This window comes from Lutra lutra, chromosome 9, assembly GCF_902655055.1.
Source record: "Lutra lutra chromosome 9, mLutLut1.2, whole genome shotgun sequence".
In the NCBI taxonomy this organism is placed as follows: Eukaryota; Metazoa; Chordata; class Mammalia; order Carnivora; family Mustelidae; genus Lutra; species Lutra lutra.
In genome coordinates, this window is record NC_062286.1 from 88,725,306 (window position 1) to 88,741,629 (window position 16,324).

A 16,324-nucleotide genomic window follows, 5' to 3' on the forward strand; every position below is an offset into this window, starting at 1 on the left:
TAGCCCTAAGATGAAAGACTTAAATAAATATGCATATTATATAAAATATAATATTTATAATTACATACAAATAATGTAAGATTAAATTTAGTTAATGAATATTATGTTTATATATAAATGATTACTTAATTATAATAATGATTAAGTAACATATATATGTTACTTATATACTTATATATGTAATATGTATACTTATGTATTACTGTCCCCTCTACTTCCCCTAACCTCATGCTTCTGGTCCCATGTTCTATTTCTCAGCAGGAATTTGTAAAACTCCCCGAACAAAACTATCAGGACTTGTTACTTCCAGTTAATGCAAGAAAGGCCTGCAACTCACAATTTGGTTTAAAAGAAAAAAAAAAAAATTTTAACCTGGACTCTTCAGTTAAATCTTTAGAAAATACTATAGCTTCCTACAGGCCGACTCCTCACATTTTAAAATCTGCTCTATCAAAATAGAGCCCTGAGACAGATTTCACAACTCTGGGCTCACAAATGCCCTTAGTTCAGATGCTATTTCTTCTTAGAACATTTTTATTACATTTACAGAGAGTTTAAGATTGCATGGTCAATTCCTATTTGGCAAATAGAAGTAGCAAGTTTCCTTTTAATTCTACTGGTCACATTGGCTTTAACTAATCTTAATTTTCAGGCTTCTACTAATTTTTTACTATATTAAAAACTCACTCTTTTGTTACATATAATTTGCTATAAAATTGCACACATAATCTCAACCAGAAACCAAAGAAATATATAATATATAACTACAAATATATAAAACTTTCAATATATATGTATATATACTTGTGTTTCCTTATTTTTCAGCAACGCAAAAAGATAAAGTGATAGAGATATGACTGCAATTATTTGTAAGTCTTAGGCTGTCATCTTATTGACAGTAAATCAAAATGTGGATGGTGATAATATGTTTTCTTCCACAAGGGTAATTTACTGAAAAAATGAAACAGTCCAAAGGAGAAAATATTGAGGCTCCAGCTGCTTCTGCAGCCAATTTGGCCATATGTTAATACTGGATGTGTTTTTTTGACACTTGATACATTTAAAAAAAAATTGAAGTAACCCTCCTGCTGAGAGGCATATAGCATGGCTTTCTGAGCTTCTAGTAACAACGTATCTACTCTAGCTTCTGGAAATCTACCACAGCCTTAAGCAGTGACACTTTGAGGAGGCAGGGGATATCAACACCAAACTAAAATCCACAGGTGGCTCCAAACTCTGACTTGAGTCAGTAGGGTCAATGTCTTCCACTTCCACTTCCAAGTATTTGCAAAATAATGCTGTTCAGTAAATTTCTTCCATTTGATTTTTTTCTGCTCACCTTGAAGTCAGCCAGGCCAAGGAAGAAAGACCTGCACGAATTATACACTGGCCCAACAGCCTCCATTTCTAAGACTTCACTTATGGAAGGACACCTTCACCGACCAGACCTGGGGTGCAGGCTAAAACAAAGGACACAGCTGAACACAACCAGAAGCTTAGCTAAACAGGGACTGCTTGACTGCTACATATTGAGCACAGAATGCCAAAGAGACAGAGAACTGTCACCTGGGAGACTTTGAAAGAGCAGAGCCTTTCATCACTTACAGAGGCTGAACACCAGCCTAGGGACAGACGAATAAATGGCAGAGCTGTCACATGAACCCATTTCTCTTCCTGTGGAACTTCTCAGGGCTAAAGCTGATATTTTTCTGTGAGTGCTGCCCATGAGGGGGCAGGTGGCAGAGTGGGACAGAGTGAAACTAAAGCTGCATTAGCCCAAAGCAACATCTTATGTTAACAGAGTTGAGAACAGAGAATGCAAATTGCTCAGGGAAGCCAGCCTTCTTTATTAGGATTCTTATTGGAATTTGAACTCTGTCCTTTTAGGACAGCAAAAGAATGATTCTCTTCAAAACATGACTTCCCTCTAGTTCCGTCACAAATGATGAAATCACTGAACTCTACCTCTGAAGCCAATAATATTCCATATGTTAATTGAATTTAAGTAAAATAAAATAAAATTTTAAAAAATGACTGGAAAAATAAAATTAAATTAATAAGATTTAAAAAAAAATGTTTTTCATCAGAATTTAGTTCAGGATGGACAGGAAAAGTGCCCAGGGGTAAGGCGAGGAAGCATAATTTAAAAAAATAAAATAAAATAAAAAATAAAAAATGTTATTTCCTCTGCAGAGTGTATTATAAATATATATTACTTATATATGTTATATATAGGTTACACACACATATAGGTTACGTATATATTACACACACACACACACACACACTCCAGAGGAAATCTTTTAGTAGGTATGAATAGCTATGTTATGGAAACATACTTCAAGTTGCTTTCAAAATTTGCAGGTGAAGGGGTGCCCGAGTGGCTCAGTCAGTTGATTTCAGCTCAGGTCATTGTCCTGAGAATGTGCTCCATGTCAGTTCTGTGTTCAGTGGGGAGTCTGCTGGAGATTCCTTCTCCCTCTCCCTCTGCCCCTCCCCACTCCCCTCTCTCTCTCTAAAGTAAATAAATATGTTTTAAAAAATTTGTGGGTGAAGGGCGTCACCTTTCAGCACACATTAATTATCTTTGATATTTGCTTATCCCAGGTGAAATAAGCAAAATGAGAAAAAAATATTTGGTTCTGTTGTTGTTTTTTCTACTATACAGACTGTAAAACTAGTACATAAAACAGGAAGCAAAATTATGATACATAAACATTGGCAATAGGCCTTAAGGAATGAGTTTCTCTGGGGCTTAAAAATAAGCCTGTTTTGTTCCTGAAAGAAAAATATTATTTGTATCTTCAAATATAATGTGGAAGTTAATTATTGTAGAGATGTTATTTTTGTTCAATGTTTAAAATCCCCAAGTAGAATGATAGTTTGCAGATAGATAGCAAGAAAGGTTGACATTTGGAAAAGCAATTTGGCTATGCACTGTTTCAGTGCAGAGGTCTAAGCTAAGAAGTTCTGCCAAAGGTCTGGGTCATTAAAAATCCAGAACGTAGCTATGGGAGTGGGAGGCAACAATTAAATAATATGAAAGTTAAAATGAAGGCATAATTTGTAGCATTAAAGAAAGGTGAAGCATAAGGAATAACATGGAAGATGTTAGGAAAAGGAAATGAAAATGAATTGGGGTAAATTGGAAAGGGAGATGAAGCATGAGAGACTGTGGACTCTGAGAAACTTAACTGAGGGTTTGGGAAGAAAGAGGCCCCGGGGGGGGGTTGGTGAGCCTGGTGGTGGGTATTAAGGAGGGCACGTATTGCATGGAGCACTGGGTGTCGTGCGCAAACAATGAATCTTGGAACACTGAAAAAATAAAAGAAAAAAAAAGAAAGTAAAAAAAAAAAAAAAGAAAGAAAGAAAGAAAGGAATAAAGGTGGAGAGTCCTCTACATAAGTCCTCAATAAGGGGCACCTGGATGGTTTAGTTGGTTGAGTGTCTGTCTGCGGTTAGCTCAGGTGGTGATCCAAGAGTCCTGGAAAGAAGCCCTGTATCGGGCTCCCTGCTTAGCAGGAAGTCCGCTTCTCCTTCTCTTTCTGCCCCTCTACCTGCTTGTGCTCGCTCTCATGCTCTCATGCTGTCTCTCAAATAAATAGATAAAACTCTTTAAAAAAGAAAGTCCTCAGTGAATAAAGAGGCCTTCCAGAAAGTTTTGTCAATTACAGAAACAAAAAGAAGGGATGATGATAAGAGGTAGCTTTTGACCTTCAAAGAGAAAGTTTCCAAGAGGAGAAACAGTGTTTCAAAGTAGCCCTGGAGGGTGGGAGAATGCTAATGGATTCTCTATGCTTTATAGCATAAGGTGTGTGAGTTAATAAGGAGTTTGCAATCTAGAAAGCCAAAAAGAATGCAGGGTCTTTCAAGGAGAAACAGGAATTAGAAGTTAAGTGGAAGAAACATCTTCTGGGGGCGCCTGGGTGGCTCAGTGGGTTAAAGCCTCTGCCTTTGGCTCAGGTCATGATCCCAGGGTCCGGGGATCGAGCCCCGAATCCGGCTCTCTCCTCAGCGGGGAGCCTGCTTCCTCCTCTCTCTCTGCCTGCCTCTTTGCCTACTTGTGATCTCTGTCTGTCAAATAAATAAATGAAATCTTAAAAAAAAAAAAAAAAAGAAAGAAAGAAAGAAACATCTTCTGAACATACAAAGGATTCAACATAAAAGGCATAGACAAGTAGTTGGTGGAGGAATCACAAAGCCTCAGGGCAATCAGCTTTCAGGCATCAAAAGCCTAAAGAGCTCGAGGGTCACCCCAGTGGAGCTCTAAGAGGAGTGCATCTGTGAGGCTTCATGTCAGCACCCCAGAAGAGAGAAATGGGAGATACTCCATTTGTGGGAAGAGCAAATCCTCCAACTCTTCCCAGGGAAGTCAGAAAGAAGGTGTATGTTTGCAGGAAGTCAGGAAAACATAGTTTAGATTCCATATTATTACTATTATTACAGAAGTGTAGATTGTCAAGGGTATAGGCAATATGCAAAAGATGTGCAGCAGCCACAGATGACCCATGTCCACCCGATCTTCATTACTCATGTCCTTGCACAACGCCTGACACAAGCAAATGTTCTACAGCTATTGAATTCACCATGAATGAGCATAACATCAACAAACAGGACTTCAGGTCTGTTTCAACAAGAAGTTCACCTGGTGACAAAGTCTGCCCCCAGGAAACCTGAGCTGTCACCCACACAGCCACGTGCATCACAGACAAGGGCATCACACAGGGCAAAAGTGGACCATATCCTTAAATCTGGACCATACCCTAAATGTGGATGGAAATGTGGACATATTTTTATAAGAATAAATTCATTTCTCATCACTAGGGTTGGAACTTGTAAATGTCGATGAAAAAATATATTATAATGCAAATAGTTTAACAAATTATCTAAAGAAAGCCAACTGGCTTCTGTGAGAAAACCAGCTGGTTATTGCGTATGTGTTATCCTGACTGCATAACCACTGTGGCTTTGGTGTGGCGCCATGATATGATACAGTTTCTGTGGGCTCAGGGGAATTGCACAGCAGGATTGCATACAGATCCCTTACATAGAGAAATGGCTCAGAATGAAAGAAAGAATGTGGGGGGGGAACCCCAGGTGGGTGGAAGAGACTAATGTAGGCATCTGGGAGGGAACTTTGGGAAGACATGTGTTACAGAGGGGAGACAGGCCAGAAATAAGGAACCTCAGCAGGAGGATCTCCCTCTTTTCCTGATAGCTCATTCAGAATGGTGGGACTTAGGACTTCCAGAGAGAAAATCATCCTTTTAAGATATTTTATTTTTATTTCTTGATTTTTCTCCTAATTTCCCCCTTTGTTGTTCCTTTTGTGAAGCTTTCATAGGTTATTACTATTTCTGCCAAGAGGAATCAGGGAACTTTTGGATTCCCTCTTGGCTGACGTGTTGAGGATACAAACACTATCCCTACTCAACTCCTACCAGGGGCTAAAGGAAGGCTGGAGGTGAGCTCAGGGGCAAGAAATATTAGGCACAGGGTGGCACTTGTCATTCAGCTTTCTTTTCCTGATCAGAGAGTCTCCTTCCACTGGAAAGCTTAGAAGTTTAAGGGTTTTATTTTGTGAAGCAAGATCATAATCCATTGACCATAATAACCAATGGTAGATAATATCTTTCCCTTGTTAAAAAAATAACCAAAAAGCAATCAAAATAACAACTAGTATTTATTAAGCAATTTATTAAATAATGCCAGACTCTGTGCCATGCCTTTTACATATTTTAACTTATGGTATATTCTGCTAACACCTCCTGCTTCGTGTAAGAATTTGCAGGTCACAGAGGTTAAGGAAATCCCCCATGACCCCACAGTTAGGAGGTGAAGGAATCAGAATTAGCCTTGGGAGTATTCACTGGATGCACCACCATGTTTGCCATAAGGATGGGCAGTGGGTGTCAGCTCACTTTTTCTTGTCAGTTTTTAAACCAGTGGCTTTACCAGACTCCTGTATTCTTATGGGGGACAGGGTCATCTTATGCCTCTCCCTGACCCCAGCGAAACCCCCAAGTGTCACTGTAGGATCATGTTCTGCCTTACTTGGTCTGGGTCTGGCTCTTGAATAAGCTCCCTTAAATGTCGTACTTGACATCTGACAGCTACTGTTCAGAACTGCTTTTGACCAAACCTCAGACATCCTGTTTCTTTTTCTCTTTGGTGAGCACACCCAAACCAACTCAGGCTACTCCTACCCATGGCTCTGACTTGAAGGGCAACAGAGGCCAGGTTGCTGAATTCCTAGAGTGTTGCTAAGGGTCCTCTCCATAATTTTAGGTGCCTAGTCACTCCCTTATTAGAACAGACAGGTAAAGACTACCTACAGAAATTCCCATGTAAGTCTAAACCTCCCTACCCTAATAAATTTCAACGTGGCTAAAATCTATCTCAGGTAGTACACAAGTAATCAGTAAGAATATAGTTTATCTCCCTTACTCTCTCTTAGCACTTGCTAGCACGAGCTGGCACCCTGGGAGTAAACAAGGCTGGTTGCAATTGATTTTCACCTCCTACCTGGAGTCACTAAGCAGCCCCCTCTGATGCAGACACAGGGGGCCAGGGGGACTGAGTTTACATCTTTTCTATGGAGAAAGCATAGTAAAATTAAAACTATGTGCTTCCAGAGTCTTTGCTTGTGGAATACTTAAGAACCCGCCTGACTGACACATTGAGAGCAGGCTCCCCTGTCCTGGGTACAGCATACTTCCAAGTCCGGGAGCAGATGCTCCCCAGTGATGATGACGGTGTGAAAGAAGTACTGCTCTGAGCCTCATTCAGGGAAGGCCCTGGCCAGTGTGGGCCTGTACCCTGCTTTGAATCACGAACAGCTACAGTTAAGGGATTCTTCTTTAAGATTTTATTTATTTACTTGACAGAGAGACAGAGAGAGAGAGAGCACAAGTAGGCAGATTAGCAGGCAGAAGCAGTCACTCTGCTGAGCAGGGATCCCAATGTAGGGCTCAATCCCAGGACCCTGGAATCATGACCTGAACTGAAGGCAGGTGCTTAACCAACCGAGCCACCCAGGTAGCCCAGCAGTTAAAGGATTTTTTTTTAAAGATAGGTCTGTACAGAGAGGTGGGGACAGCCAGAGTGTGAAGAGGCTGTGATCCAGCTATTTTCCCTGAACAACAAAGCTCAACACCACCCTTTGTCCAAGGCAGAAAAAGCTTACCTTGGATCAGTGTCCAGAATGAGAGAAAACAGTAAAGTCCCTTTACCGGCACAAGAAAATTCTATGACAACCTTCATGGCTATAGCAACTAAGAGGAAAAGGCACTGATTTTCTATAGCACCAATAATAGGACATTCCAGCTCTAATGCTCTTGCTGGCTTGTCAAAAATAAGCTTACCTCCCTGGACAGTGTTTTGGAATGCCAGAGAGACCTGACACCTCAGCTGGAGACCAAATGAGGACAAGATATGTGGGACACGACTTCTTTAGCTTGAGGACCACATTGGGAGAAGCTAGGGCCTGATGTACCAATCACAGCCCACTATTGGGGCCGGTAACAGGGAAGTAACTCTTTAAACCAAATAAAACATGGCACCCTGTGGATACAGAAGGTGGAAGACATTGCATGACTGCCTAGTAGACCCTGTTTTTCAAAGTGTGGCCCTTGGACCAGTAGAAAACCTGGGAAACTGTCAGAGTGGAGAATGTCAGACCCCATCCCAAACCTAATAAAATACAAGGTGACCCTTATGCACATAGAAGTCTAAGCAACATCACTCTAGTCCAGTAGTTTTCGAACTGGAATGCACATTAGAATATTCAAAAATCCTGATCTTGAAGAGTGGAGTGAGTTCTGTGCCCATGAAGGTAACACTATGTCGATGGAACCCAAGTTCTCAGATATGATCCATCTTCTCACGCAGTATCTGAAGGAGAACAGTTGACTTCAGGAATTAGCTACCTTACAGGAAGAGACTACTGTGTTTCTGAATACTGTGGACTAGCACTGAGAGTGGCTGGCATTAACAGGAGCCATTGGGATAATGTTTTCAGGCTATCCAGTCTCTGAAATTGCCAGACAAAATCCTCATTGACTTCTACGAATGGTTTGTTCTGGAATGGATATAGCTGCGTGAACTGGGAGCTGCCAGGTCACTCCTGACACAGGATCGTGTTAAAACAAACACAGCCAGAGCAGTATGCCATTTGGAGAACCTCTTGCCCAGGTCTTATTTTGATTCTCATGAGAAATACCCAGATAGAAGTAGTCAAGAGCAGCCATTGCCGGGGCTTTAGCTGGGGAAGTCAGTGTGGAGTGTCCATCCAATCTCACAGCATTCCTGGGACAGGCACTGAAGGGGCAGCTGCACCAGGGACTACTTGCTCCTGGTATGAACATGAATTTGTCCAGAGGAAAAGCAGCTGTCAAAGATGTGGAAGAAGAAGTTTCCTACACAACTGAACAGGCATGTGAAGTCTGGTCAGAAATCACATGTGGAGCATGCTCAATTTTCCCCAAATGGTATTTGGTCACTGGGTCTGTTGTTGGATTCACTGAAGTCTGGAAATTTACAATTGGAGAAATCAGGAAAGATCTCAAGTAGCAGGCGGAGGATGACATCATGATGATGGTGATGCTGTCCTCTGCATGTGCTTCAGCAGCGATGCCGAAGTGTTACCAGTTGGGGCCCAAGAGGGAGAGATCACAAGAAGGAAGATTTAGCGTGAACAGTGTTCAAGGAGGTTTGTAAGGGCCCACAGATAAAGTGTCCCCTGTCTGAGCTGTTCTAAGGAGAGCTGTCAGATCCTTAGTGCTTCTTTTGATCAGACAATTAAAATTCATGGTTTAAAATTTGGGAAAACCCTGAAGGAATTTCATGACCATTCCTCCTTCGTCAATGAAGCAACATTTAGACAAGACAGACATTATATTTTGGGGGCATCCACAGATAGCTCTGTGAGGATCGGGAATATGAAGACCATAGAATGCTCAAATGTCTTTAAATCCCTGGGCAGGACTGCAAGGACAAATACCACTGTCAACAGTGTGATCCTGCTTCCTAAAAATCCAGAGCACTTCGTGCTGTCCAGCAGATCAAATGCAGTGGTCATCATGATCAGGTCATGATCTCAGTGTCCTGGGTTTGAACCCTGCCTCCAGGATCTGTGCTCTGCAGGGTGTCTGCTTGAGCTACTCTCCTTCTGCCTCTGCTCCTCCTTTCTGGCCTTGTGTGCTTTCCCTTTCTCCAAAATAAATAAATAAATCTTGAAAATAAAAAAATAAAACTCACTTGAGAGCATGTTCTTGAATGAAAACCTATTCATGCATTGCTTTTGGAGGGGGCTACATTTTCTAAGCAATTGTCTGTATAAGGCACAAGAATAATTTTGGGACAATTCAAGTTCAAGTAGCAGTTACCCTTTTTAAATATTTGTTTAAGGTATTTGTTTATCTGTTTCTAAGTGGGACAGTCACTCAATGTTTCCAGTGGACTTCTATCCAGACAGTGAAATACTGCTGTTTCTAGAAAAAAAAAAAATTGTACTCCTCTGATTATAGGAAATGGTGATTAAGACATACCTCCTAGGATACCTGGGTGACTCAGTCAGTTGAGTGTCTGCCTTCAGCTCAGAGGGTCATGATCCCAGAGTCCTGGGATCAAGTCCCTGCCTCGGGCTCCTTGCTCAGCAGGGAGCCTGCTTCTCCCTCTGCCTCATGGTCCCTCTGCTATGCATTCTCTTTCTCTCTGGCAAATAAATAAATACAATTTTAAAAAATACTTCCTGCACTAAATCTTATATAAGGAACTATCCCACATTCAGTAGCTCTTTGTTGTTCCTTTGCTTTTAGGTGTTAATAAATTTTATTTAAAAAAAAATTCCTGGTACTATGTTGAATAGCAGTGGTGATAACGGACATCCCTGCCATGTTCCTGACCTTAGCGGAAAAGCTTTCAGTTTTTCTCATTGAGAATGATATTTGCGGTGGGTTTTTCATAGATGGCTTTGATAATATTGAGGTATGTGCCGTCTATCCCTACACTTTGAAGAGTTTTGATCAGGAAGGGATGCTGTACTTTGTCAAATGCTTTTTCAGCATCTATGGAGAGTATCATATGGTTCTTGTTCTTTCTTTTATTAATGTGTTGTATCACATTGATTGATTTGCGGATGTTGAACCAGCCTTGCAGCCCTGGAATAAATCCCACTTGGTCGTGGTGAATAATCCTTTTAATGTACTGTTGAATCCTATTGGCTAGTATTTTGGCGAGAATTTTTGCATCTGTGTTCATCAAGGATATTGGTCTGTAGTTTTCTTTTTTGTTGGGATCCTTGTCTGGTTTTGGGATCAAGGTGATGCTGGCCTCATAAAATGAGTTTGGAAGTTTTCCTTCTATTTCTATTTTTTGGAAGAGTTTCAGGAGAATAGGAATTAGTTCTTCTTTAAATGTTTGGTAGAATTCCCCCGGGAAGCTGTCTGGCCCTGGGCTTTTGTTTGTTTGGAGATTTTTGATGACTGTTTCAATCTCCTTACTGGTTATGGGTCTGTTCAGGCTTTCTATTTCTTCCTGGTTCAGTTGTGGTAGTTTATATGTCTCTAAGAATGCACCCATTTCTTCCAGATTGTCAAATTTGTTGGCGTAGAGTTGCTCATAGTATGTTCTTATAATTGTCTGTATTTCTTTGGTGTTCGTTGTGATCTCTCCTCTTTCATTCATGATTTTATTTATTTGGGTCCTTTCTCTTTTCTTTTTGATAAGTCTGGCCAGGGGTTTATCAATCTTATTAATTCTTTCAAAGAACCAGCTCCTAGTTTCGTTGATTTGTTCTATTGTTTTTTTGGTCCTAGCCTCAGCAATCAGACAACAAAAGGAAATTAAAGGCATCCAAATCGGCAAAGAAGAAGTCAAACTATCACTCTTCGCAGATGATATGATACTCTATGTGGAAAACCCAAAAGACTCCACTCCAAAACTGCTAGAACTTGTACAGGAATTCAGTAAGTGTCAGGATATAAAATCAATGCACAGAAATCAGTTGCATTTCTCTACACCAACAACAAGACAGAAGAAAGAGAAATTAAGGAGTCCATCCCATTTACAATTGCACCCAAAACTATAAGATACCTAGGAATAAACCTAACCAAAGAGACTAAGAATCTATACACAGAAAACTATAAAGTACTCATGAAAGAAATTGAGGAAGACACAAAGAAATGGAAAAATGTTCCATGCTCCTGGATTGGAAGAATAAATATTGTGAAAATGTCTATGCTACCTAAAGCAATCTACACATTTAATGCAATTCCTATCAAAGTACCATCCATTTTTTTCAAAGAAATGGAACAAATAATCCTAAAATTTATATGGAACCAGAAAAGACCTCGAATAGCCAAAGGAATATTGAAAAAGAAAGCCAAAGTTGGTGGCATCACAATTCCGGACTTCAAGCTCTATTACAAAGCTGTCATCATCAAGACAGCATGGTACTGGCACAAAAACAGACACATAGATCAATGGAACAGAATAGAGAGCCCAGAAATGGACCCTCAACTCTATGGTCAACTCATCTTCGACAAAGCAGGAAAGAATGTCCAATGGAACAAAGACAGCCTCTTCAATAAATGGTGTTGGGAAAATTGGACAGCCACATGCAGAAAAATGAAATTGGATCATTTCCTTACACCACACACGAAAATAGACTCAAAATGGATGAAGGATCTCAATGTGAGAAAGGAATCCATCAAAATCCTTGAGGAGAACACAGGCAGCAACCTCTTCGACGTCAGCCGCAGCAACATCTTCCTAGGAACATCACCAAAGGCAAGGGAAGCAAGGGCAAAAATGAACTTTTGGGATTTTATCAAGATCAAAAGCTTTTGCACAGCAAAGGAAACAGTTAAAAAAACCAAAAGACAACTGACAGAATGGGAGAAGATACTTGCAAATGACATATCAGATAAAGGGCTAGTGTCCAAAATCTATAAAGAACTTAGCAAACTCAACACCCAAAGAACAAATAATCCAATCAAGAAATGGGCAGAGGACATGAACAGACATTTCTGCAAAGAAGACATCCAGATGGCCAACAGACACATGAAAAAGTGCTCCATATCACTCGGCATCAGGGAAATACAAATCAAAACCACCATGAGATATCACCTCACACCAGTCAGAATGGCTAAAATGAACAAGTCAGGAAATGACAGATGCTGGCGAGGATGCGGAGAAAGGGGAACCCTCCTACACTGTTGGTGGGAATGCAAGCTGGTGCAACCCCTCTGGAAAACAGCATGGAGGTTCCTCAAAATGTTGAAAATAGAACTACCCTATGACCCTGCAATTGCACTGCTGGGTATTTACCCTAAAGATACAAACGTAGTGATCCGAAGGGGCACGTGCACCCGAATGTTTATAGCAGCAATGTCTACAATAGCCAAACTATGGAAAGAACCTAGATGTCCATCTACAGACGAATGGATAAAGAAGATGTGGTATATATACACAATGGAATACTATGCAGCCATCAAAAGAAATGAAATCTTGCCATTTGCGACGACGTGGATGGAACTAGAGGGTATCATGCTTAGCGAAATAAGTCAATCGGAGAAAGACAACTATCATATGATCTCCCTGATATGAGGGAGAGGAGATGCAACATGGGGGGTCGAGGGGGTAGGAGAAGAGTAAATGAAACAAGATGGGATTGGGAGGGAGACAAACCATAAGTGACTCTTAATCTCACAAAACAAACTGAGGGTTGATGGGGGGAGGGGGTTGGGAGAGGGGGTGGGGTTATGGATATCGGGGAGGGTATGTGCTATGGTGAGTGTTGTGAAGTGTGTAAACCTGGCGATTTGCAGACCTGTACCCCTGGGGATAAAAATATATGTTTATAAAGCTGTAAAAAAAAAAAAAAAGAAAGAAAGAAAGGATGAATCCCCAAGTTTTCTAGCAACATGGACGGGACTGGAAGAGATTATGCTGAGTGAAATAAGTCAAGCAGAGAGAGTCAATTATCATATGGTTTCACTTATTTGTGGAGCATAACAAATAGCATGGAGGACAAGGGGAGATTGAGAGGAGAAGGGAGTTGAGGGAAATTGGAAGGGGAGGTGAACCATGAGAGACTATGGACTCTGAAAAACGATCTGAGAATTTTGAAGGGGTGGGGGGTGGGAGGTTGGGGGCACCAGGTGGTGGGTATTGTAGAGGGCACGGATTGCATGGAGCACTGGGTGTGGTGCAAAAATAATGAATACTGTTATGCTGAAAAAATTAAAAAAAAATTTAAAAAATAAATTAATTAATTAATTAATTATTTAAAAAAAAATCCTGATCTTGAACCTCTTCACCAGAGAATCTGATTAATTGGTCTGGGATACCAAGTGAGCCCTGGGATTTTTCAAAGCACCTCATCAGATTCTAATTTGAAAAAATATTCAGAGCCCCATTCTATCTAGACAGATGGTCCTCTCTACAAGAAGATCCAGCAAGAAAGAGCAAACTGGAAGGGTGGAGGCGGTATTTGTAGACCCAAGCAGACAGGCAGGTGGGCAATGATAATCACAGACCCCAGAAGGAAGAGTTAGGGCCCCAGGCACAGAACAGAAGTTCAGAAACACACAGCAGGTTCAGGTAGTGAGTAGCTGATCGAGAGAGTCACATGGTATATCCAAAATGTGTAAATTGGAGGACATGTCAAGGAACAGGGCAGAACCTTAGTAACCAAGATGGTGGCAGGGGTCCGAGAAAAATTACAGTCAGTTCTGTTGTAACTCAGGTTTTTGAAAACACAAGTTTATTCCAATGTGATGATACATCAGGGAACCCAGCACAAGACAAGTTTTGTTTTTGCCTATACAAAAACTGCCCCCAGCTGAAAGGAGCCACAATGGAAGACACACAATGCATTCGTATGCACGCCTCAGATGCCCTCTGCTCACCATGTGCCCACATTGTGTTACAGTTTTCCATCTCATCTCCTATCACCCTTATTCTACCCCATCACTCTCCTGTTCCTACTCACAAAACTACACTCCCATCTACCTTGGCCTGGGACTTTTTCAAGGCATAACGCCATATTTATTGTGGTTGATATGCTTTTCTTGACCACTGAACATGTACAAAGTGGCTCTACTATTTTTATTAGAGTCCTACTTTTTCCCCCTACCCTTGTGAGATGACAGTTTTGAGTGTTGTATCCCTAATCCCATTATACCCATAAATCCTGTGGAATTTATTGTGCAGTTATGCATAGCAATGTTGTTTTTTGAAGTGCATACATTTTTTAGAGCAGAACCGACTATAAAATCAAGTGGATTTGTTGTACACTCATTTCACTTCTAAATCAATGTTCTGGAAATTCCCCTTAAGGACAGGATTAAGTAACAGATTTCAATGGGGCCATTCTCAGCTCTGGAGAAAAGAAAGAGAAGGTAATGTGGGACAGGTTGTTAGGAAGTTCTTTGAAATGCCCAGTGGAAGGAATGATACAATGTGGGTGCAGAGGGAAAGGGGTGCCAACTAATCAGAGAATGGAAAGGAGAACTCCTTGGTGACCTCACATGCTTACAGAAGGGAGAAGTTACCAAAAATCTAGAGAAGTGGGGAGCAGCTAAGCTCAGTGAGAAGCTGAAGACTTTGGCCCAACTCCTCCAAGTAATGAATGTAGTTTGTGAAGGTATGAAGCAGGACAATTACCTCTTATTTTACAAATAATAGTGTGATGCTGTCATACAGGGTGGGAGGAGGGGACAGGGAGAGCAGAAGCAGGAGGTTACTACTGTTAGGGTCCATGATCAAAGGAACGAGACCGACACAAAGCGAAAATCAAGCAAAGCTTTATTTCGCGCCAAGCATCCAAAATCAAACTGACCAGTCAGGCCATCTCTTACAAAGAGGCGACGACCACCAGGACACTGACCCTGACGGCTCCACGACCCAATGGCTCCCCTACCGGGCGAAGGCGGCTCCCGTACCCGGCGAAGGCCGCTCCCCCCGCTCCCAGATGCGGCCGCTTCCCGACGATGCTGCTCCCGACAACCCGTGGACCCCACGACCCCACGACCCCACCGTTCCAATGACTACTCTTCCCCACGGAACTGCTCCCGACAACTACCCCCACGCCTCACAGACTAACCTTTACAGAGGCGGTTGAGCCCGGCCCACACACAGGTGGCCGATGAGACTGCAACACACAGGGAAAACTGCACAGTCACGCTCCGTCAGCAATACGCGTGGCCAATTGAATTCCAATTCACCATAGCAAATATATGCGCGCCCCACTGACTGGATGTCTCCATCCGGCTGGCCCGCCCCTATATCCGGGGTTTGCAAGTAAGTTCCTCCGGGAGGGGCAGGATCAATCCAAGCTTACAAGGAAATGTCTCCCTCTGGCCTGCCAGGCCCCTACAAGTACCATGGTCTTTGTGGATGTAACTGGCACTGTGTCTGGTGGTGTTCGTGGGAATAGGGGCCTGTTCTCTCCTGGCCTCCTCATCAAAGCTTCCCAAAATACTAGCTCATCCTGGCTCTGCTTCATTAACTCTTCATGCCTGAAACTGCCATTCAATGTCATGCCCTGAAAACACCTCTTAGGAAGGCCACCCATAGCTCCTTTCAACCAGATCTCATCATAATTCCAATCTTTGCCTTCTTTGGTCTTTTTCAGGGATATCTTTTTGTGGCACCCGAAACCAGTTCTCAGAGTGGCCTCCTCCTTTGCACTCCATGACAGCACTGTTTTCTGGCTCTCTTTCTAGTTTTGTGTCCATCCTATATTTGCTTGAGTCCCTTTGTCTCCCACTCTTAAACACAGGATTCTGTCATTGGCCTTTTCCCTTGTACATAGCCTCACTAGGTCACTGTATTCACTTTTTTGGTTTTAACAACCAGCTACACTACATTATTCCTGAAATCCTTATTTTTAATCCAGCTGTCTCCTTGGTAGTTCCATTTCACTGATAATTCCCACAGCATCTCAAATATTTCCTATTCAAAGCAGAAGATATCGTGTAACTTCTCCTACTCAAACATACTCTTCTTGGATATCCTTTCTGTCCTAAGTTCCTCAGCTGTCCTTGCTTCTCCAGTCCCCCTGCCACTGATTTAATTCCATTTCTTACCATCACACACCTGGGTCATTTTTTCCCGTTTCAACTTTCTCAGACCCATACATTAGGCCCCTCAAGAGACAGCTTTCAAAAATTCATATCTGATTATGTCACTAGTCTGATCAATCTGTCCAAAAGCTCCAAATCTTGAGAATAAACACCCAAGTTTTCTGCTTATTCCAGAAATTCTGCCACTTCATGCCCTCCTCATCATTTCCGTCCTCAAACTTTACTAAGCAGAA

At 41.7% G+C, this 16,324-nt stretch overlaps 1 pseudogene; it reads left to right on the plus strand.

Moving 5' to 3' along the window:
* The first annotated feature begins 7,842 nt into the window (after positions 1-7,842).
* LOC125109841 (WD40 repeat-containing protein SMU1-like) lies at positions 7,843-15,127 on the plus strand (annotated as a pseudogene).
* The last annotated feature ends 1,197 nt before the right edge of the window (positions 15,128-16,324 follow it).